We start from the raw sequence: 21,493 nt of genomic DNA, 5'->3' as shown, positions 1-21,493 counted from the left end.
ATAGATCAGTTCAGTAACCAATCAGTCAGCTTAACATCAGACTGGGGCGGTAACAGGAAATCATCACTTCTACATTATAAAGGACAGAAGTTAAAGGCAACAGATCAAAGTGAAAGTTGATCCTACACACCTTGAGGTAGTGCAGCAACAGTTCTCCAGTGGCCAGGTTGGAACAGTTAGGACCTGGAAAGTACAGATTACAATTAAACATTATGTAGAAGTACATTAGGTACTGCAGACTATATGCAGAGCATTCTGAAATGAGATCAGTCTCCAGCTTCAGTCATTGTAGCCATCCAGCGGGCCAAGGACTGGCTCCAAGCCTCCCACCCAGACACCCTCCCTCCAGGCAGGCAGCCCACCTTACCCCTGCCCCTTAACCAAGAGCAGGCTTGTCAGTGTCTGCCCAACCCACAGGAGGACCGATGGGAAACCTGGGTTGATGCCAGCCACAGAGCACCGGACAGAAGCCAACCAACTGTCATGTGCATCCATCATCACGTACAGCATTCCAGAATGTTCCATGTGGTGGGTGTGCGCTGTAGTTATGTGTTCATGGGAATTGTAGTTCACTCAGTGACATTAATGAGTATGTAGAAGGTAGGTGGAGTTGGTAGCAAGTCCAAGAGGTGGAGGGTCAGTGAGTGAAGATGCTGTCAAAACAAAATCATACACACCTTCCTGAAGACTGCAGACCCACAAGGACAAACTGGGGAGGAGAGTTGAGGGATTATTAAGTGATGTTGTAAGAACTAGTGGTCGACATTAGATCAGTCTACAGCATTATCTAATCCTGGGGACCCACCACTCCTCTGGGTCCCCAGAACACACTGCTGTAGTGGAGATCAGTTCAGTAACCAATCAGTCAGCTGAACATCAGACTGGGGCGGTAACAGGAAATCATCACTTCTACATTATAAAGGACAGAAGTTAAGTGGATCATACACACCTTGAGGTAGTTCAGTAACAGGCATCTTCTAGTGACCAGTCTGGTACCACCATCAGGACCTGAAGGAGAGGAGGCTAAATAAACATGCTGAACAGCAGGACATTAAAGACTGCTTTATTGGCTGATAGATCAGAGGGGTAACCAATCAGCTGGGGAGGTAACACAACTATCTGAAAGACAACTGATCCTAGACCAGCACTACCACCCTGAGAGACGAAATATGGGAGTGCTGACAAGGGCCCTGTACTACATCAGGACACTAGTTATTTGGAAGTCAGTATCCTAACTTCAATCCTGCTTCAACTGTATTGATGGTACTGCAAGAAACAGTAAATAAACTGACTACATTCTGAGTGGCCCATCCACCTCAGTGATTTGTGCTGCGACTAGCATTTCATGAATGATCTTGCATCTACTTCTTGATCTTAAATCTAATGGCGGCCATTTTGGATCAACAACGCAGAGCCAACAGCCATTTTGTGTGAGTCTCTGGTCCCATCAGACAGTTGGTAACCCCAACCAGCTGTCCCCTTTCTGCCCTGGCAACGCCAGTGGGTCCACCTTTGCAGGTTCTGTCGTCGACGCAGGGCGTAAGACGCGTGCGGGTGTCATCAGCAGGAGCCAGAGTCACCATGACTACCAAACAGCAACTGTTCACCCTTGTTTGCAGTGAGTATTAACACTAGACTGGTTATAGCTTGTGGCTAAGGCAGAGGCTCTGGTTAAGATACAATGACTAGATTCATTTCACATGACAATAACCAAACGTACTCATTAACCAAAACTCACCAGTCTAGTTGGCATCACGGCTCCCTGTTCAGCCACATACAGAGGAAACCTAAGACAAAAGCTTCAAGATAATCTCTGGGTGGGGACCAGATACCAGGCACAAGGAGGGGGTTAGACATAACATATGTAGCCTTTATGACAGGGTTACGTAGCCCTCTGCTGAAGTCAGCTATTCCTTTTCTCAACAGGAGTTCAGACGAACGAGATTCCAAAGAGAATATTCATCATGTTCAGCAGAGGGACGGGATAGCTCAAACTGCAAACAAACTGTAAACAGCTAAACCTGCCAAGTAAAAAATGTTGTATAGAAATGTTTTGTACATAATAAAATAATATTTAAAAAGGAAATCAAACTTCACATTGAACTACCACTTCTAGGACATATTAAAGACTGGTGTTAAAATATCCATTTAGACTGGATGGATCCATACCTGCATAGATAAGGCTCCATCTCAATTTCCACCTAAAATAACATACCCAAATCTAACTGCCTGTAGCTCAGGACCTGAAGAAAGGATATGCTGATTCTTGATACTATTTGAAAGGAACCACTTTGAAGTTTGTGGAGGGATGAGAATAATGCAGGACAATATAACACCATAGTAAAAGATAACAGAAAAAAAAACATTGCTTTTCTATATTTTTTGTTGTCCACAACAGGGTAACAATGTGTGTGCAAAGTTACATTCAAGAATGACAGAACTACATAATATTTAGTATGAAGTTTTCCAGGTTTCCCTCACGAGTTTCCCCAAAATGTACCCAAGTGGCCAAACTGGTCCATTTAAAAGTACATACCTATAGAGAACATACTAAAATGCTTTAATAATAAAACTAAGTTTACACACTCCCAGGAATGTCATACAGAATGGATCATTAGCATCCCTATATAAAAGTTACTAACAGGAGATAAGACGAGAACGCTGATCCAATGCCTCCCAAAACACAGAAGTGAAGTATTTAAGATAAACGGCCAAGTTAGCAGCCAACGCTGCTCTAATGTCAGAAGTGTACACACCACAAACAAAGGGAGAAAAAACATATTTACAATTACAGTATTTAGAACACCCACAGTCCTCTACACCAGATTGAGCTGCTGATGCCAAGACCCATAGCAGTCTCTCTCTGTTGTAAAGCAGAGGGTAACAGCACAAGTAGTGCAGGTGATGGGAGATTTCATTTTGCACACAGAACAACGACGCCTCCATGCTGAGCCCTTTTGGCCCTGAGGCACATTCAGGTCTGCAGTGATGTATTTTGGAAGGTGAACATCACTGGAGGCAAGAGAAGAGAGGACAGAGGTAGAGGGGACAGAGGTAGAGGGGACAGAGGTAGAGGGGACAGAGGTAGAGGGGACAGAGGTAGAGGGGACAGAAGGTGCTGCAGTGGACTTTGTGCCGTAGTCAGCAAGCTCCTGGATGAGCAGCTCTCTGAAGGCTAGCTGTGTCATGGGGGTCTTTCCACAGATCCTAGCCATTTCCTTCTGGAGGATGAATGCATTCACCACAGCAATGTCGATGAAGTGATAGAACAATGTCTTGTACCATTTCATTGTCTTGTGGAGAACATTGTAGTAGCCTATGAGAGCATCAGACAGGTCCACACCTCCCATGCTCTTATTGTAATCCTTTACAGCAGCTGGAACGGGGACAGCTTTCTTGGTCCATGTCCCATTAGCGTCCTTCGCACGCCTGCCGATGTGATCGCCACTGTACGATTTGTGGATACTGGAGCACATGACCACCTCTCTGGCATCCATCCACTTTACAAAGAGCAGGTCATCTTTACGAATCCATCTCATGGTACCCCTTTCAGCCCTCTTAGGCATGTCGTTTACTTTTGTTTTGGGAAAACCCACTCCGTTGGGACGAATGGTTCCACAAGACCATACCTTCAGCTTCCTCAGGTCTGTAAACAGAGTAGGGCTTGTGTAAAAGTTATCCACAAACAGTTTGTAGCCCTTCCCCAGCAGTGGAAATTCCAATAATTTCATTACGGAATCATAACCAAGTCCCATACCGGTGGCTGAGATGGACTTCCCCTCATAAACAAAGAAATTCCAAGTGTAGGCACACGCAGAATCTGCCAAAACAAACAGTTTGTAACCCCATCTTGTTGGCTTGTTAGGCATATATTGTTTGATGCCAATTCTGGCCTTTGAGGCTACCATTCTCTCATCTATGGACAGGTTCTGGGCAGGCTGAAAATGGGTCTTGCAGGCCTCAACAATGCTGGAGTAGAGAGGTTTGATTTTGCAGAGCCTATCAAAGCTTGCTGTCCCCTTCTTCTTGTCATTGTTCTCGTCAGCTTGTGGGTCACTGATATGAAGCGCCCGCGAGACAGTCATAAACCTCTTACAAGACATGATAGTTGTGGGGAAAGGCAGTTGGTAGAGTCTTGAGCTTCTCCAGTAGTCCTTCAGGGTTTTCAACTTCACAACGCCCATATAAATGACCAGTGAGATGTAACAGTATAATTCTTCGATGGAAATGGGCTTCCATGCCTTTTTCTTGCCTGCATGCTTCTTAGCCCCATACTTGTTGGTGTTAGACAAAAGCAAACGAAGAACTGACAAGGAGAAAAACAGCTGGAAAAGATGAAGGGGGCTGTACTTTCCAGTCATGTCCAGCTGAGGTCCTGGCTGCCTTTTAGGTCTAAATATTGGTGGAAGTGGCTCCACATCATCCTCTAGCACAGTGCGCCAACGGTCCTCTCCCTCGGTTGAAGTTGCCGCTGGTACACTGGCCCTCCTCCGCTTCTGGTCTGGACTCATAACACCTCTAGATGGACGGGTGGGTGTGGAGCCAGAGACAGCAGCAGGGGTCAGACTGGAGGAACCACTTCCTATGTTTGAATCAGTGTGGGATGGACTTGAATGTGGTTTCTTTGGAGGTGGCTCCCACAGGTCATCAGAGTCTATACATCTATTGAGGATTAAAAAAATAAATAAAATGTTTAGAACAAGTTTCCTATTCCTTATTTTATTTAACCTTTATTTTAGCAGGGAGTGAGCACTGCGTCAATATATCAAATACACAGCACTCATCTATATTATATAGAGTATGGGGAACACAATCACTATAATGAAATATGTGGACCAACAGGCATTAAGACACTCAAAAACAACAGCATGTCATAGCCAACAGAAAACACACATAGGCTATGCTAATACATTATATGCCTCAGGTCCATATAACTATATAGAAATATCTCAAATGAATATGCAACCATTTAAACAACTGCATTAGCATGAGATGCAAAAACCTATTTTACTTACTGATCTAAAAGTGGATCTTCTCCTTCCAAAAACATTTCTTCCTCACTGGAATCAAAACTGTACTCACTCATGGAGTCCTCATCCATCAGTTCTATGTCACTCTCCCAGTCCATTTCTGCAATGTTCTCATCCAAATGTGTAAACTTGGATGTAGCTTTTCCACTAGTAGTAGCCATGTTTTCTTTTTTTAGTTTTGACAAAAGTTTGTAGAAGAGAACGAACCGCTGCGTATCATTAACTACCGTGAGTCCTGTTTGCTTTCACCAGAGAATGAACACTGTTGCCCACAGCCCTAGCATGATGGTTGTTTGTAGTACAAAAGGCGTTTACATGCTGCTGGAAAGCCCAGCTCATTGGCTATCTAGCTAGATTGTTTTCAAATGATATGTGGTCCTTGAACCAAGACTGTCAATCAAGTGGACACCGCTGGTCTCATTGGTGCCTAACGACGGCTTACCTTCATTAGGCTAATTGACGTGTTGTGTAGCCAATATGTCAGAGGTGAATGTATCAAACAAGTTGCATTGATAAGCGTTTTGTTGTTGTGCACTATCCCCAAACAATAGCATGGTATTTTGTCCCGCTGGAATAGCTACTGTAAATTAGATACTGCGGTTAGATTAACAAATATTTAAGCTTTGACGATATAAGACATGTCGATGTCCCGGAAAGTTGGCTGTTGTTTAGAATGCCTTTCTAGTCACATATTGAGCAGCAGCTGTCCAGATTTCAGGACACTGATCCTGTAGAGGTTTAAAAGCAGCCCAGAACAGCCATCTTGTTTCAGGACAGTCAACTGTAAAAAAAAAAAAAAAAATGTAGAGGACATTTAACTAGACTACTCAGCAGGGTGTCAGGTCATTTAACATCAACAGGAATTCAGACAAACGAGATTCCAAAAGGTTTATCATGTGGTTGCAGAGAACGATTCTTCTTCTGGGAAAGACCTCCCTTTCTAGTGCACTACTTCTGAATAGGGCCCTTAAAGCTCTGGTCAAAAGTAGTGCACTATAGAGGGTGCCATTTGGGACAGTTTCAGAAACACAACTTACCAGTATGTTGGAGTCCACGCTGCAATTCCACTGACCACAGCACCCAAACCCTGGAGAAGGAAAGGCAAACATTTTATTAGTTTGCCGATTGAGAAATACGATGACTAACTGCTGCATTTATATACAGTCACTCAGTAGTTCATGTCGTTTCACATCAGTTCAACCTGAGCTAAGTTTAACATCATTGGGACTGTAGCATGTCCCAGTAGCCATCTTGTATAGTTGGCCAGCCAAAAGGGGATAGTGAAAGAGTCTGCATCCAAAGTCACACCCTACTCCCTTTATAGTGCACAGGTCCTGGTCTATGGTAGTGCACTATAAAGGGAAGTAGAGTATCATTTCAAATGAAGCCAGTGTCTTGACATTTCACCAACCTGGATTTTCACAAAGTACATCAGTCTCGTGGTCTGGAATCAGGTATTCTAGAGAAGGAATCATAAAATAATGTTAGTTATGGTTTGGTTTCTATGAGAGGATAGGTTCTTAAATAGAGCCCATCAAATCAAAGAGTAGCTTAACAAATAAAATTATAATTGTCCCGTGTGGCTCAGTTTGCAACGCCAGGGTTGTGGGTTCGATTCCCACGGGGGACCAGTACGGAGAAAAAAAAATGTATGAAATGTATGCATTCACTACTGTAAGTCGCTCTGGATAAGAGTGTCTGCTAAATGACTAAAATATAAAAATGTAAATAATTATCTGACAAATGCTTGTCATTGAGGATTATAATTTACAGCCAGTCACTTATGAGCCAGTTAAATGCTGAACATCCGGAGGACTTTATGTCAGAGTCCAGTATGAGGTAAATTAAAGGTAGTTTTGCTAACTAAAGCTAGCACGAAGACTAGCCCCATTCCGTACAAATGTGCACAACCGCGACATTCAAACGAGGCTGCAAAGAAAACTAATTTGACTGTGTTGACATCAAAATCTGGGGTGTGAAATACGTTTCTATTCAAGCGTTGATTGACATGGTAATGGATGTAACGTACAGCACACATAAAGCAACTAATTCTGTCTTACAGCCTCTCTCCACCAGGTGTAGAACTTCACTCACCGTTTGAAAACAAGGGACAGGATAAGGGGGATACCTAGTCATTTTTTGCGCGAGTGTTGCAAAATAGATTCAAAAATGTATGTTATTCAATTATTGCACCCACACTGCTCAAGCACGTCAATCAGCGTCTGCGGTGCCAAGGGGAAAAATAGGAGTCATTCCTACTTCTGACGCAGACGCGCTTCAAGTCCTGGGGAGACAAAATACATGTATGCACGATGGCGCCCCTGCGCAGCCGGTTTGGTTCCCGTGTCACCCAATAGGTTTAGCTTCCCCACCCGCCATTTTTAAAAAGACCCAACGGAGCTCATCGCCTTCTTGAATCATGCAGAGGTGGGCATCATGAAGGCCTCGTCATTGATTTTGTTGGAAAGGGGAGAAATTGCGCTTTATAAATGGTATTGATATTACAGCTGATCTGGAAGTATTACGTTTTTTGGGCGCTAAAATATGGTCAAATGTATGGACCAGCGCGACGTAAAAAAGTGAGTTAGTTTACGTTACAACTTTTGACCAGAGCAATGTTCATTTTATTTAACTAGGCAAGTAACTTAAGAACAAATTAGTATTTACTATGATGGCCTACCAAAAAGCCTCCTGGGGGAGGGGAACTGGGATTTTTGATTTTATATATTTGAGTAACGTTATTGTGTATTCTGCATCACATCAACCTGCCTCTAGCAACTTACCCTGAAAATTAGTTGGCAACACTGGCCACACCACTACATAAAGAGAGAGCTAAAACAGAGCATGGTAGCACCACTACATAGAGAGAGAGCTAAAACAGAACATGGTAGCACCACTACATAAAGAGAGAGCTAAAACAGAGCATGGTAGCACCACTACATAAAGAGAGAGCTAAAACAGAGCATGGTAGCACCACTACATAAAGAGAGAGCTAAAACAGAGCATGGTAGCACCACTACATAAAGAGAGAGCTAAAACAGAGCATGGTAGCACCACTACATAAAGAGAGAGCTAAAACAGAGCATGGTAGCACCACTACATAAAGAGAGAGCTAAAACAGAGCATGGTAGCACCACTACATAAAGAGAGAGCTAAAACAGAGCATGGTAGCACCACTACATAAAGAGAGAGCTAAAACAGAGCATGGTAGCACCACTACATAAAGAGAGAGCTAAAACAGAGCATGGTAGCACCACTACATAAAGAGAGAGCTAAAACAGAGCATGGTAGCACCACTACACAGAGAGAGAGCTAAAACAGAGCATGGTAGAATCACCACATGACAACGTGCAGGCATATAAAACCCGACATTGATATCGTCGCTAAAGGAACCTCATTTCCAATACAGTGAACTACTTTTGACCAGATCAACGTTAATCAGTAGTAAACTATTGAGAATAAGGTGCCATTAGCGCAGCAACGACAGTCGAATCAGGGGCCAAATGCTACTCAGAATCTGATCATTTTCTTCTTCAAAGTCTGATTCGGTAAGAGAGTGATGGTGGTCACTTCTCCTACCTGGAAAGCTAGCCTACTAGCTAACACCAACATGACACGTGGTAAGCTAGGAGATAACAAAAACCACCAAACTAGCCAGTTGGCAAACTAACGCTTGTATCGTTTTACTGCCGCTAAAGTGAGTGATTGTACCATGCATGGCAGACATTTCAGTAATATGCAGCTTACCTGAGAGGCATATTCTCTACCGAGTCGTCAGCATCATGAGAGGAGAAAATGAAAAAGTTTACACAGACGGAGGAGAATGAAAATCCATGAATGACCAGATGTCGCTGTTCCTCCTCCTCCTCCTCCTTCTTCTATGGTATAATGGCGTTCACAACAATTAAATGTGCATTCCGTCACCTACTGGGCGGGTGGATAAAAAGGAAAACATTTGGGTAAAAATAAATAAAATATCATACAAACTACCAAAACAGAAATTAACTAAATAAAATCAACCTGCCTTTCTGTAAAAAACTCATTCTAATCAGGTACAACACAGCCTCAGAAGCCTCCTGTGAGGGCAGGACATTTCCTGGTGACAAAAGTCCTTGTATTTTCTGCGAAATCTTCTCTGGCTGCAGAAGATATAATGATAACCAGCTTCTTGGACTTCTTGGACACTTGTCCTGTACAATTGATCACTGTGGCTATAAATGCTACAAAATCCACCTTCACAATGAGTTTATCCAGATCAACCGATTGATAGTTTGTGTATGTATTGATATGTAGGCTACGTTTGCCTTTTTAAAAATGTATGTAGTTCTGTCCTTGAGCTGTTCTTGTCTAATGATGTTCTGTATTATGCCATTCTGTATTATGTTTCATGTTTTGTTTGGACCACAGGAAGAGTAGCTGCTTCTTTTGCAACAGCTGATGGGGATCCTAATAAACTACCAAATACTTAAAACACTAGCAACTGGTTGCAATACATCCACTGCCATAGCTTCAACTTCTTGCCCCTTTGACTCTCTTCACAGCCTCCACATAGGAGATCCGCTGAGCAGCCCTGATCTTTGGCACCTTGACCTCCTTCACCCGAACAGGGCACTCAAGGAAGTCCGGAGTATGATACCCACCACAGATGCAACATTTTCCATTCACAGATTCTTCAATATCAGCCTTCTCTCGTCTGCTAACGTTTGACACGTGACCATATCCTTTACAATTTCCATACTGTAATGGTTTAGACACAAATGATGTTTCACACCTACGAGAACAGAGTACCCCCCCCTATATATACACACACGCACGCACACACAGACACACACAAAGACACACACACACACTCCCACACAATTTATGTGTTTTTATCATTGTTGGGTTGGAAATACATTGGTTGATAACTTTGATTTCATGTCTAATACTTGTATTCATCTATTTGTGTGTGTGTGTGTGTGTGTGTGTGTGTGTGTGTGTGTGTGTGTGTGTGTGTGGGGCCCTGGGCCTGGATGACATTAAGACCCACCACTGGTGTATCATCGGCTGCAGTGCTGTGACAGGAGAGAACCTACTGACCGGAGTAGACTGGCTACTGGATGACATCGCTGCACGCGTCTTCACTGCAGATTAACATCCTGGGTGTGCATTAATAAAACGCATCTGAAGAAGCTTCAGTGTTTCTCAACCTCCGCTCTGTGGGATGTTGTTTTCTGATACAAATTCTTCTATGTTTAAGATAATGACTAAAGTACTCCACCCTGAAACCATATAATTGTATGAAATGTGTTAGAGTCATAATCCAATAATGTGTGTGACTAGGCCATTGTGTTACCATTTCGCAATATGAGCTACGTATAGTTGAGACATTCAAGGACAACTGAACTGTCAACTTGTGATATCGGTGAAACTAATAACTGGAAAGAGGCCTCCTCACCCTAGGGAGGAGAAAAACTGTTAGAAAAGGCTAGGCTTGCAGAAGATGATGAAACATGTTGCAGAAGGGTGATAAACAATGTATGTGAACTTTGGAAAAATACAGCCCGCCTAATGAGAGCTGGAGTTTCTACTGATGTGAGTTCATTTGTGTGTGTGTGTGCTATAAAAAGATTGTGTTCTCATTTTGATGACAGAGCGCTCTCTGAATAAAGAGTTGATCTATTGAGGACTGGGACTTGGTCTAATTCTTTATTAACCAGAGCCTTACAACCTCTGAGAATTGGTCAAAGCTATAAAATAGTTCAGTTAGAACATTGGGATAAAACATTCTCGTGACATTTGCTGACAACTTAATCAGTTCTATAATGCTAGTTTTTAGGGGAAGTTTCCCGGACACAGATTTCAAAGCAATTCATGGCTATAGATGTGAGTGCTACAGGTCGGTAGTCATTTAGGCAGGTTACCTTAGTGTTCTTGGGCACAGGGGCTATGGTGGCTGCTTGAAACATGTTGGTATTACAGACTCGGTCAGGGACAGGTTGAAAATGTCGATGAAGACACTTGCTAGTTGGCCAGCGCATGCTCGGAGGACACGTCCTGGTAATCCATCTGGCCCAGCGGCCTTGTGAATATTGACCTGTTTAAAGGTCTTACTCACATTGGCTGTGGAGAGCGCGACCACACAGTCGTCTGGAACAGATGATGCTCTCATGCATGTTTCAGTGTTACTTTCAACGAAGTGAGCAGATAAGTTATTTATCCCGTCTGGTAGGCTCGTGTCACTGGGCAGCTCTCGGCTGTGCTTCCCTTTGTTTTCTTTAATTGTTTGCAAGCCCTGCCACATTCGAACGAACGTAGGAGCCGATGTAGTACGATTCCATCTTAGTCCTGTATTGACGCTTGGCCTGTTTGACGGTTCATCGGAGGGCATAGCAGGATTTCTTATAAGCTTCCAGGTTAGAGTCCCGCTCCTTGAAAGCGGCAGCTCTATCCTTTAGCTCAGTGCGAATGTTGCATGTAATCCATGGATTCTGGTTGGGGTATGTAATGTTGAAGCCTGAAGTTTACATACACTTAGGTTGGAGTCATTAAAACTCGTTTTTCAACCACTCCACAAATTTCTTGTTTACAAATTATAGTTTTGGCAAGTCGGTTAGGACATCTACTTTGTGCATGACACAAGTAATTTTTCCAACAATTGTGTACAGACAGAATATTACATTTATAATTCACTGTATCACAATTCCAGTGGGTCAGAAGTTTACATACACTAAGTTGACTGTGCCTTTAAACAGCTTGGAAAATTCCAGAAAATTATGTCATGGCTTTAGAAGCTTCTGATAGGCTAAATTACATCATTTTAGTCAATTGGATGTGTACCTGTGGATGTATTTCAAGGCCTACCTTCAAACTCAGTGCCTCTTTGCTTGACATCACTGGAAAATCAAAAGAAATCAGCCAAGACCTCAGAAAAAAAATGTAGACCTCCACAAGTCTGGTTCATCTTTGGGAGCAATTTCCAAACGCCTGAAGGTACCATGTTCATCTGTACAAACAACAGTTCGCAAGTATAAACACCATGGGGCCACGCAGCCGTCATGCCGCTCAGGAAGGAGACGCGTTCTGTCTCCTAGAGATGAACGTACTTTGGTGCGAAAAGTGCAAATCAATCCCAGAACAACAGCAGGACCTTGTGAAGATGCTTGAGGAAACAGGTACAAAAATATCCACAGTAAAACGAGTCCTATATCGACATAACCTGAAAGGCCGCTCAGCAAAGAAGAAGCCACTGCTCCAAAACCGCCATAAAAAAGCCAGACCAAAGTTTGCAACTGCACATGGGGACAAAGATCGTACTTTTGGAGAAATGTCCTCTGGTCTGATGAAACAAAAATAGAACTGCTTGGCCATAATGACCATCATTATGTTTGGAGGAAAAAGAGGGAGGCTTGCAAGCTGAAGAACACCTTCCCAACCGTGAAGCACGGGGGTGGCAGCATCATGTTGTGGGGGTGCTTTGCTGCAGGAGGTACTGGTGCACTTCACAAAATAGATGGCATCATGAGGAAATAAAGTTATGTGGATATATTGAAGCAACATCTCAAGACATCAGTCAGGAAGTTTAAGTTTGGTCGCAAATGGGTCTTCCAAATGGACAAATGACCCCAAGCATACTTCCAAAGTTGTGAGAAAATGCCTTAAGGACAACAAAGTCAAGGTATTGGAGTGGCCATCACAAAGCCCTGACCTCAATCCTATAGAAAATTTGTGGGCAGAACTGAAAAAGCGTGTGCGAGCAAGGAGGCCTACAAACCTGACTCAGTTACACCAGCTCTGTCAGGAGGAATGGGCGAAAAATCACCCAACTTATTGTGGGAAGCTTGTGGAAGGCTACCCTAAACATTTGACCCAAGTTAAACAATTTAAAGGCAATGCTACCAAATACTAACTAAGTGTATGTAAACTTCTGACCCCCTGGGAATGTGATGAAATAAATAATTCTCTACTATTATTCTGACATTTCACATTCTTAAAATAAAGTGGTGATCCTAACTGACCTATGACAGGGAATTTTCACTAGGATTAAATGTCACGAATTGTGAAAAACTGAGTTTAAATGTAGTTGGCAAAGGTGAATGAAAACTTCTGACTTCAACTGTATATGTTTTGACCATGACAGTTTACAATCTAAGGCAAAGCCAAGTCATTTAGTCTTCTCAACTTGTTCAACAGCCACACCATTCATTACCAGATTCAGCTGAGGTCTAGAACTTAAGGAATGATTTGTACCAAATACAGTGCTCTTGGTTATAGATTTAATATATAAGAAACATTCATGTTTACATAGTCAACTTACACACAGCTCTGACACACACACTTATCCCACCAGACATGCCACCAGGGGTCTTTTCACAGTCCCCAAATCCAAAACAAATTCAAGGAAGCGTACAGTATTATATAGAGCCCTTATTGTATGGAACTTCCTTCTCATGTTGCTCAAATAAACATCAAACCTGGTCTCAAAAAACAGATAAAGCAACACCTAGCGGCACAACGCCTCTCCCCTATTTGACCTAGATAGTGTGTGTATGTATTGATATGTAGGCTACATGTGCCTTTTAAAAAATGTATGTAGTTCTGCCCTTGAGCTATTGATGTTCTGTATTATGCCATTCTGTATTATGTTTCATGTTTTGTTTGGACCCCGGGAAGAGTAGCTGCTGCTTTTGCAACAGCTAATGGGGATCCTAATAAAATACCAAATACTTTATTATATTCAGTCACCCCACCATGGCTAGTGTTGGTGTGTAACTGTTAAATTCAGTCACCCCACCATGGTTAGTGTTGGTGTATAACTGTATATTAAATTCAGTCACCCCACCATGGTTGGTGTTGGTGTATAACTGTATATTAAATTCAGTCACACCACCATGGTTAGTGTTGGTGTGTAACTGTATATTAAATTCAGTCACCCCACCATGGTTAGTGTTGGTGTATAACTGTATATTAAATTCAGTCACCCCACCATGGTTAGTGTTGGTGTGTAACTGTATATTAAATTCAGTCACCCCACCATGGTTAGTGTTGGTGTGTAACGGTTTGACTTCATGTCTTGAAAAGGTTTTAATTTCATCACTACAGAATAATACCATAAAATACAGTTTCAGGGAGTTCTAGAAACCAGTTGAAGGAAAACTCCATCCAAAAAACATATTTTGGTATTTGTTTCATTAGTCCATTGTGACATAGTCCCAAAATGTTTTGCTTGTCAGCAATCAACTTCAAGATATGTCACTTTCAAAATACAGAAATCCCCATTTGATGCATTTTGCAAACACCGTATTTGGGTGTAATTTTCTTGTAAGGAAAGCATGCACCAGTCAGGTGAAAGGTTATTTGGCACCACGTCCAATGTCAGACGAAGACCTTTTTAATGCCACAGAAAATACCATCCATCTGAGTTAAAGATTATAGGACTGTTGCATTCTGCTGCACTACCCCAGTTCACCACTAGAGACATACAGGTATTCTATCCAGTGGTGTTCTGCTGCACTATCCCAGTTCACCACTAGAGACATAAAGGTATTCTATCCAGTGGTGTTCTGCTGCACTATCCCAGTTCACCACTAGAGACATAAAGGTATTCTATCCAGTGGTGTTCTGCTGCACTATCCCAGTTCACCACTAGAGACATACAGGTATTCTATCCAGTGGTGTTCTCCTGCACTATCCCAGTTCACCACTAGAGACATACAGGTATTCTATCCAGTGGTGTTCTGCTGCACTATCCCAGTTCACCACTAGAGACATACAGGTATTCTATCCAGTGGTGTTCTCCTGCACTATCAATCTGTGTCTGGGAACGAGGGTCAAAATAGCAAACACTGATCCCAAAACCTATTCTTTCCACCATAGTAATAGTTTAACGAACCAGATGAATCCCATTTAGGGTTTTCGGGACTACAAGGTGGCACATTGATGTCCATGATACACCCAGTTACATACCGTAAAACATCCATTCAGAAACAAATTAATGGCTTAAAACAATTGAAGTCAGTTAACGGTGACATTTCACTGGCTATAGAAAGTTACTTCTGCATGTTTACAACCACCTAGAATAACTACATAATGATATGAGATGACAGGAAATGTCACATTGTTCAGTATTGAATTCAGAACACCACATGGTTAATTCAAAATGGCCAAATACACCAAGTCTGATTTACTACCACCAAGAAAGAAAAATAGGACAAGCATTAATTTGTAGATTTATTTATACATCAAAACAGTCACAGGGTTGAATTGACTTGGCCTGGTTCTCCCCAGTTCCAACGAGACGTCCCACTTCCTTGCTGACCAAACAGGAGTGCAAGAGGGCTTGCCGGTGTACAACAGGAGAGCTAGAGGGAAAATAGTGTGAGAATTAAACCCTGGTGATACTGTAGGGACTAATACACAAGGTATGAGATGACTTGATCAGAGCGTAACCAATCAGACTGGGGCGGTAATGATGACTCATCAGGTCAGTGTCTAACAAACTGCATGGGTCAGAGTGATGATCCAAGAGGAACATTCAACAGGACATTAACAACATCTTCCTAGTATTGATCTGCCCCCCTTTTCCATTACAACAAATTTACACTGAGTGGACAATACATTAACCAGACCAGGTGAAAGCCAGCCCTTATAAGTCACTTGTTAAATCAGTGTAGATGAACAGACAGGTTAAAATGATTTTAAACAAGACATGGATTGTGTACCACTCAGAGTGAACGGGCAAGACAAAGATTTAAGTTCCTTTGAATGAGGTATGGTAGGTGCCAGGTGCACCAGTTTCTCATGTGTATCAACACTGGTCCACCACCCAAAGGACATCCAGCTACTGGAGCTTACTGTTCTGAGAGCAAACTCAATATTAGGAATGTGTTCTTAATGTCCTCTATACTCAGTGCATTATAATACTGGAACCATAAGTCATTCCCACTACACACCTTCACACTCCACCAGCACAGCAACACTTCAGCAGCCAACGAGATCTAAAAAGACACAACAGTTTTAAAACCAAATAATCCCAATCTTAGATTACTAGACTACATTCAGAGCATTCTGAAACCATCTCAGACGTAGGTTCAGTCATTGCAGCCATCCAGCCAGTGGTCCAGGGTCTGGGGTCAAGCCCCCACCCAGACACCCTCCCTCCAGGCAGGCAGCCCACCTTACCCCTGCCCCTCGCACTAAGAGCAGGCTTGTCAGTGTCTGCCCAACCCACAGGAGGACCGATGGGAGGCCGGACCTTTATCCAGCCCAGAGCACAGGACAGGACAGCCACCTGACTGGATGCTGACTGTGACTCATCATTTACAACATTCCAGAATGCTTCATGTGGAAGGAGAGTTAAGATGCTGTCTAAAGTCACACACCTTTCCAAACACTGCAGACACTAGGACCTCAACCAAGGGGCAGAAACCTAGAGGGAGAAAGTAGGAAAGCATGAAGTGACATTGTATGAACTAGTAGTGAGACATGAGATCAGTCTATAGCAGTGTATTCTAATCCTGGGGACCCAACTGTCAACAAGTGTTTTCCCCCCTAGAACTAGGCTTGGGTGGTATACCAGGGTGTTTGGAAAACAGGGTTTCACCAATAACATTTAGATTATTTCTCTGAAGTTTATATTGAAGCTACTTTAGTAAATACCTGCAGTCAACATTAGGGTCTGATTATTTAAGACTAATTAGTGAAAGATCATCATTGAGCCGTCTGTCTAAACGAAGCCTTACATCTGGGTCCCCAGAACCAGGATTGTGAAACACTGCTCTAGAATATAGATCAGTTCAGTAACCAATCAGTCAGCTGAACATCAGACTGGGGCGGTAACAGGAAATCATCACTTCTACATTATAAAGGACAGAAGTTAAAGGCAACAGATCAAAGTGAAAGTTGATCCTACACACCTTGAGGTAGTGCAGCAACAGTTCTCCAGTGGCCAGGCTGGAACAGTTAGGACCTGGAAAGAACAGATTACAATTAAACATTATGTAGAAGTACATTAGGTACTGCAGACTATATGCAGAGCATTCTGAAATGAGATCAGTACCCAGGTTCAGTCATTGTAGCCATCCAGCGGGCCAAGGACTGGCTCCAAGCCTCCCACCCAGACAACCTCCCTCCAGGCAGGCAGTCAGTGAGTGAAGATGCTGTCAAAACAAAATCATACACACCTTCCTGAAGACTGCAGACCCACAAGGACAAACTGGGGAGGAGAGTTGAGGGATTATTAAGTGATGTTGTAAGAACTAGTGGTCGACATTAGATCAGTCTACAGCATTATCTAATCCTGGGGACCCACCACTCCTCTGGGTCCCCAGAACACACTGCTGTAGTGGAGATCAGTTCAGTAACCAATCAGTCAGCTGAACATCAGACTGGGGCGGTAACAGGAAATCATCACTTCTACATTATAAAGGACAGAAGTTAAGTGGATCATACACACCTTGAGGTAGTTCAGTAACAGGCATCTTCTAGTGACCAGTCTGGTACCACCATCAGGACCTGAAGGAGAGGAGGCTAAATAAACATGCTGAACAGCAGGACATTAAAGACTGCTTCATTGGCTGATAGATCAGAGGGGTAACCAATCAGCTGGGGAGGTAACAACTATCTGAAAGACAACTGATCCTAGACCAGCACTACCACCCTGAGAGACTAAATATGGGAGTGCTGACAAGGGCCCTGTACTACATCAGGACAAGAACGTAGTCATTTGCAAGTCAGTATCCTAACTTATATCCTGCTTAAACTACATATTATATTGCAGTACCATCAATAAATAAACTGACTACATTCTGAGCGGCCCATCCGCCCCAGTGATTTGTGCTGCTACTAGCATTTCATGAATGATCTTGCATCTACTTCTTTATCTTAAATCTAATGGCGGCCATTTTGGATCAACGCAGAGCCAACAGCCATTTTGTGTGAGTCTCTGGTCCCATCAGACAGTTGGTAACCCCAACCAGCTGTCCCCTTGTTGCCATGGCAACGCCAGTGGGTCCACCTTTGCAGGTTCTGTCATCGACGCAGGGCGTAAGACGCGTGCGGGTGTCATCACCAGGAGCCAGAGTCACCATGACTACCAAACAGCAACTGTTCACCCTTGTTTGCAGTGAGTATGAACACTAGACTGGTTATAGCTTGTGGCTAAGGCAGAGGCTCTGGTTAAGATACAATGACTAGATTCATTTCACATGACAATTACCAAACGTACTCATTAACCAAAACTCACCAGTCTAGTTGGCATCACGGCTCCCTGTTCAGCCACATACAGAGGAAACCTAAGACAAAAGCTTCAAGATAATCTCTGGGTGGGGACCAGATACCAGGCAGGCACAAGGAGGGGGTTAGACATAACATATGTAGCCTTTATGACAGGGTTACGTAGCCCTCTGCTGAAGTCAGCTATTCCTTTTCTCAACAGGAGTTCAGACGAACGAGATTCCAAAGAGAATATTCATCATGTTCAGCAGAGGGATAGCTCAAACGTGTTGCGTTCAGCTAAACTATACAAGTTAAAAAGTTGACAATGCTATGCAAATATCAATACAATAAACTTAATTGAATGTTTGAACTACCACTTCCAGGACAAGCACTGGTGTTAAAATATCCATTTAGACTGGATGGATCCTTACCTGCATAGCTTAGAGCAGCCATCTTGTTTCAGGACAGTCAACTGTAAGACAAAATGGTTCCGTAACTAGACTGCAACAAGACAGTCAAGTGAGGGTTCTTTACTCAGCAGGGTGTCAGGTTATTATTAGACAAGAGGAATTCAGAAGAACGAGATTACAAAAAGGTTTATCATGTGGTTGCAGAGAACTATTGTTGTTCTGGGAAAGACCTCCCTTTCTAGTGCACTACTTCTGACTAGGGCACTTAAAGCTCTGGCACCATTTGGGACAGTTTCAGGACGACATCTTACCAGTATGTGTGAGTCCACGCTGCAATTCCACCGACCACAGCCCTCAAACCTTGGAGAACGAAAGGCAAACATTTTATTAGTGTGTTGATTGAGAAGTCGATGACTAACTGCTGCATTATATACAGTCACTCAGTAGTTCATGTAGTTTCACATCGGTTCAAAGTGAGCTAAGTTTAACATCATTGGGACTGTAGCATCAAGTGACTGGTTCCACAGAGTTCTGTCACTCAACCCACATGGCACCCCAGTCCCTATGCAGTGGACTACTTATTGAGGAGACAGACTGTCCGTGCTCAGATGTGAGCCGCCCGATGGTACTCCCAAACACAGCCGGATGTGCCCTAGACCCCTGCGCCACTCAGGAGCAGTTCACAAGGAATAGGGTGCCATTTGGGATTCCACCAACATGTATACTGGTGGAAGACCAATCCTACCCATAGTGGGGAACCCAGTTTGATCTTTGTTGGAAGAACTCACCAGTGAAGGTAGTGTTAGTCCCTTTAGGAAACGTCATCCCCAAGTCTGTTAAAATGAGAAAGGAAGTTAGTGTTTAGCTGTAAAGAACATTTAAACATACAACTGCTGCATTAGCTACAGTCACTCAGTAGTTCATGTCGTTTCACATCGGTTCAAAGTGAGCTAAGTTTAACATCATTGGGACTGTAGCATGTCCCAGTAGCCATCTTGTATAGTTGGACAGGCAAAAGAGTATAGTGAAAGCGCCTGCATACAAAGTCACACCCTACTCTTTTATAGTACACGGCTCCTGGTTTATGGTAGTGCACTATAAAGGGAAGTGGAGTACTTTTCCAAATAAAGCCAGTGTGTTAACATTTCACTAACCTGGATTTTCAGAAAGTGCATCAGTCTCATGGTCTGGAATCAGGTATTCTATAGAAGGAATCACAAAATAATGTTAGTTATAGTTTGGCTTCTATGAGAAGATAGAAGGTTCTTGAATAGAGCCCATCAGATCAAACAGTAGCTTCACAAAATATCAGACATATGCTTGTCAATGGATCATCATATAAAGCCCGGAAGTAGTGACCACATAGAAATCTGGTGCCATTGGAACAGTCCTGAACACCAGTGAATAAACACAAATGGAACTCACACATTCCTATTCCAGAATGGAACTCCAAGTGGGGATTCTGTTCAGATCCCTTCAAGTCAGGAAGTCATGTCACAAGTAATGCAGACCTGAGCAAAGAACACATCCATGTTAGTGACTTAGTCTGTATATTACAAGAGGCTTTGGAACACAGGACAAGAGGCCATCAGATCAAAGTTAGCATCACCAAAAATCAGATATATGCTTGTCATTGAGGATCATCATTTACAGCCAGTCACTTGTGAGTCACTTAACAAATCCTGAAAGTCCACTTCCCTATTTAGTTGTAAGACAGTTTTCCAAGTGCACAGAGACACTCAGGGATTTAGGGCAGAGGACCTGTATCTACTTCCCCAGACAGATAAAGTCATGGATACATATGTTATGTCAGAGTCAAACTGAGGTAAGTGACATGCAGTTTTGCAAGCCAATGCTAACTAAAGCTAGCATAATGACTGGAAGTCTACAGGTGTGTACTAGCATGCTAGCTGGCCATATTCTTAATAGCTGCGCTAACGCTAGTGAATATTCACTTACAAATCTACCTTCACAGTGAAGTTGTATCCATTAACTTGGAATTAGATAAAGGGCCCTGGCGAATCCCTTTAAGGCGAAGGGCTGACAAGCTGAACACATCTAATGATCCTAGCGGTAAGTCAATGCACTCACGTGTCAGTCTTCTGGACTTCCCTGGTATCTGTCCTGCATTTCTGTTGATCAGGGGCAAAGTTAGGAAGGTCCATTTATGAACAGACAACACGCAGGCATATTAAACTCGACATTGCTATCGCCGCTAAAGGAACCTCATTTCCAATACAGTGAACTACTTTTGACCAGATCAACGTTAATCAGTAGTAAACTATTGAGAATAAGGTGCCATTAGCGCAGCAACGACAGTCGAATCAGGGGCCAAATGTTACTCAGAATCTGGTAAAGAAGTTTCTTCTTCAAAGGCTGATTCGGTAAGAGAGAGTTCATTTTATCATCACCGTAGCACAGACCGCTTAACGTTGGGTTTATAACGACTGATGGTCCGGTCACTCCTAACTGGCAAGCTAGCATACTAGCTAACATGACACGTGGTTAGCTAACTAAAAAACACCAAACTAGTTAGGGGGGCAAACTAACGTTCGCTTGCATCATTTTACTGCAGCAGAGTGAGTCATTGTACCATAGCAGCAAAATGCAGACATTTCAGTAATATGCAGCTTACCCGAGAGACATATTCTCTACGGAGTCGTCGGCATCTTGAGAGGAGAAAATGAAAACGTTTACACAGTGTGTCTCATGACTGACCATGTTAGCTTCTGTCCCTTTTCTTCTTCTATGGTATAATGGCAACATTGTGCATTCCGCCACCTACTGTGCGGGTGGATAAGGATCACAAAAAAAGGAAAACGTTTGGATAAAAATTAAATAAAATATCAAACTACCAAA

The 21,493-nt window shown here is 42.9% G+C and overlaps 2 long non-coding RNA genes and 9 other non-coding genes across 20 annotated transcripts; 1 reads left to right on the top strand and 10 right to left on the bottom strand.

Moving 5' to 3' along the window:
- Positions 1 to 4: 4 nt before the first annotated feature.
- LOC123728832 (small nucleolar RNA SNORD31) lies at positions 5 to 74 on the bottom strand. Its single transcript, XR_006760604.1, has one exon. It is a non-coding gene; the product is annotated as a small nucleolar RNA SNORD31 (small nucleolar RNA).
- Positions 75 to 844: 770 nt separating this feature from the next.
- Positions 845 to 914, bottom strand: LOC123728843 (small nucleolar RNA SNORD31). The gene has a single exon (XR_006760615.1). It is a non-coding gene; the product is annotated as a small nucleolar RNA SNORD31 (small nucleolar RNA).
- Positions 915 to 1,442: 528 nt separating this feature from the next.
- On the bottom strand, positions 1,443 to 1,569 carry LOC123728850 (small nucleolar RNA SNORD22). The gene has a single exon (XR_006760622.2). It is a non-coding gene; the product is annotated as a small nucleolar RNA SNORD22 (small nucleolar RNA).
- A 329-nt stretch (positions 1,570 to 1,898) lies between these two features.
- On the bottom strand, positions 1,899 to 1,970 carry LOC123728830 (small nucleolar RNA SNORD30). The gene has a single exon (XR_006760602.1). It is a non-coding gene; the product is annotated as a small nucleolar RNA SNORD30 (small nucleolar RNA).
- A 5,193-nt stretch (positions 1,971 to 7,163) lies between these two features.
- Positions 7,164 to 10,698, top strand: LOC106592256 (uncharacterized). Of its 2 annotated transcripts, XR_001325606.3 has the most exons (3): positions 7,167 to 7,609; positions 9,572 to 9,657; positions 10,054 to 10,698. It is a non-coding gene; the product is annotated as an uncharacterized LOC106592256 (long non-coding RNA). The 2 variants fall into 2 exon arrangements; XR_006760265.2 differs by having other exon boundaries at positions 7,164 to 7,609; positions 9,572 to 10,698.
- A 4,528-nt stretch (positions 10,699 to 15,226) lies between these two features.
- On the bottom strand, positions 15,227 to 21,407 carry LOC145861792 (uncharacterized). Of its 9 annotated transcripts, none has more exons than XR_014381466.1 (14): positions 21,270 to 21,407; positions 20,726 to 20,766; positions 20,060 to 20,145; positions 19,789 to 19,836; positions 19,423 to 19,467; positions 18,946 to 18,994; positions 18,656 to 18,696; positions 18,253 to 18,327; positions 17,464 to 17,522; positions 17,192 to 17,223; positions 16,925 to 16,961; positions 16,391 to 16,437; positions 15,962 to 16,006; positions 15,227 to 15,370 (listed from the first exon to the last, which is right to left on the bottom strand). It is a non-coding gene; the product is annotated as an uncharacterized LOC145861792 (long non-coding RNA). The 9 variants fall into 9 exon arrangements; XR_014381471.1 differs by lacking the exon at positions 17,192 to 17,223 and adding an exon at positions 17,068 to 17,167 and having other exon boundaries at positions 16,925 to 16,977; XR_014381468.1 differs by having other exon boundaries at positions 16,925 to 16,977; positions 18,253 to 18,301.
- On the bottom strand, positions 16,799 to 16,868 carry LOC145861861 (small nucleolar RNA SNORD31). The gene has a single exon (XR_014381547.1). It is a non-coding gene; the product is annotated as a small nucleolar RNA SNORD31 (small nucleolar RNA).
- Positions 17,359 to 17,428, bottom strand: LOC145861863 (small nucleolar RNA SNORD31). The gene has a single exon (XR_014381549.1). It is a non-coding gene; the product is annotated as a small nucleolar RNA SNORD31 (small nucleolar RNA).
- LOC123728846 (small nucleolar RNA SNORD22) lies at positions 17,957 to 18,083 on the bottom strand. Its single transcript, XR_006760618.2, has one exon. It is a non-coding gene; the product is annotated as a small nucleolar RNA SNORD22 (small nucleolar RNA).
- Positions 18,417 to 18,488, bottom strand: LOC123728829 (small nucleolar RNA SNORD30). The gene has a single exon (XR_006760601.1). It is a non-coding gene; the product is annotated as a small nucleolar RNA SNORD30 (small nucleolar RNA).
- On the bottom strand, positions 19,542 to 19,605 carry LOC145861854 (small nucleolar RNA SNORD29). Its single transcript, XR_014381540.1, has one exon. It is a non-coding gene; the product is annotated as a small nucleolar RNA SNORD29 (small nucleolar RNA).
- Positions 21,408 to 21,493: the final 86 nt, after the last annotated feature.

The sequence above is a fragment of the Salmo salar genome, chromosome 18 (assembly GCF_965601325.2).
Source record: "Salmo salar chromosome 18, fSalSal1, whole genome shotgun sequence".
NCBI classification, from domain to species: Eukaryota; Metazoa; Chordata; class Actinopteri; order Salmoniformes; family Salmonidae; genus Salmo; species Salmo salar.
The sequence above is the reverse complement of the archived record's forward strand: the minus strand, read 5'-3'. Positions and strand labels throughout refer to the sequence as shown.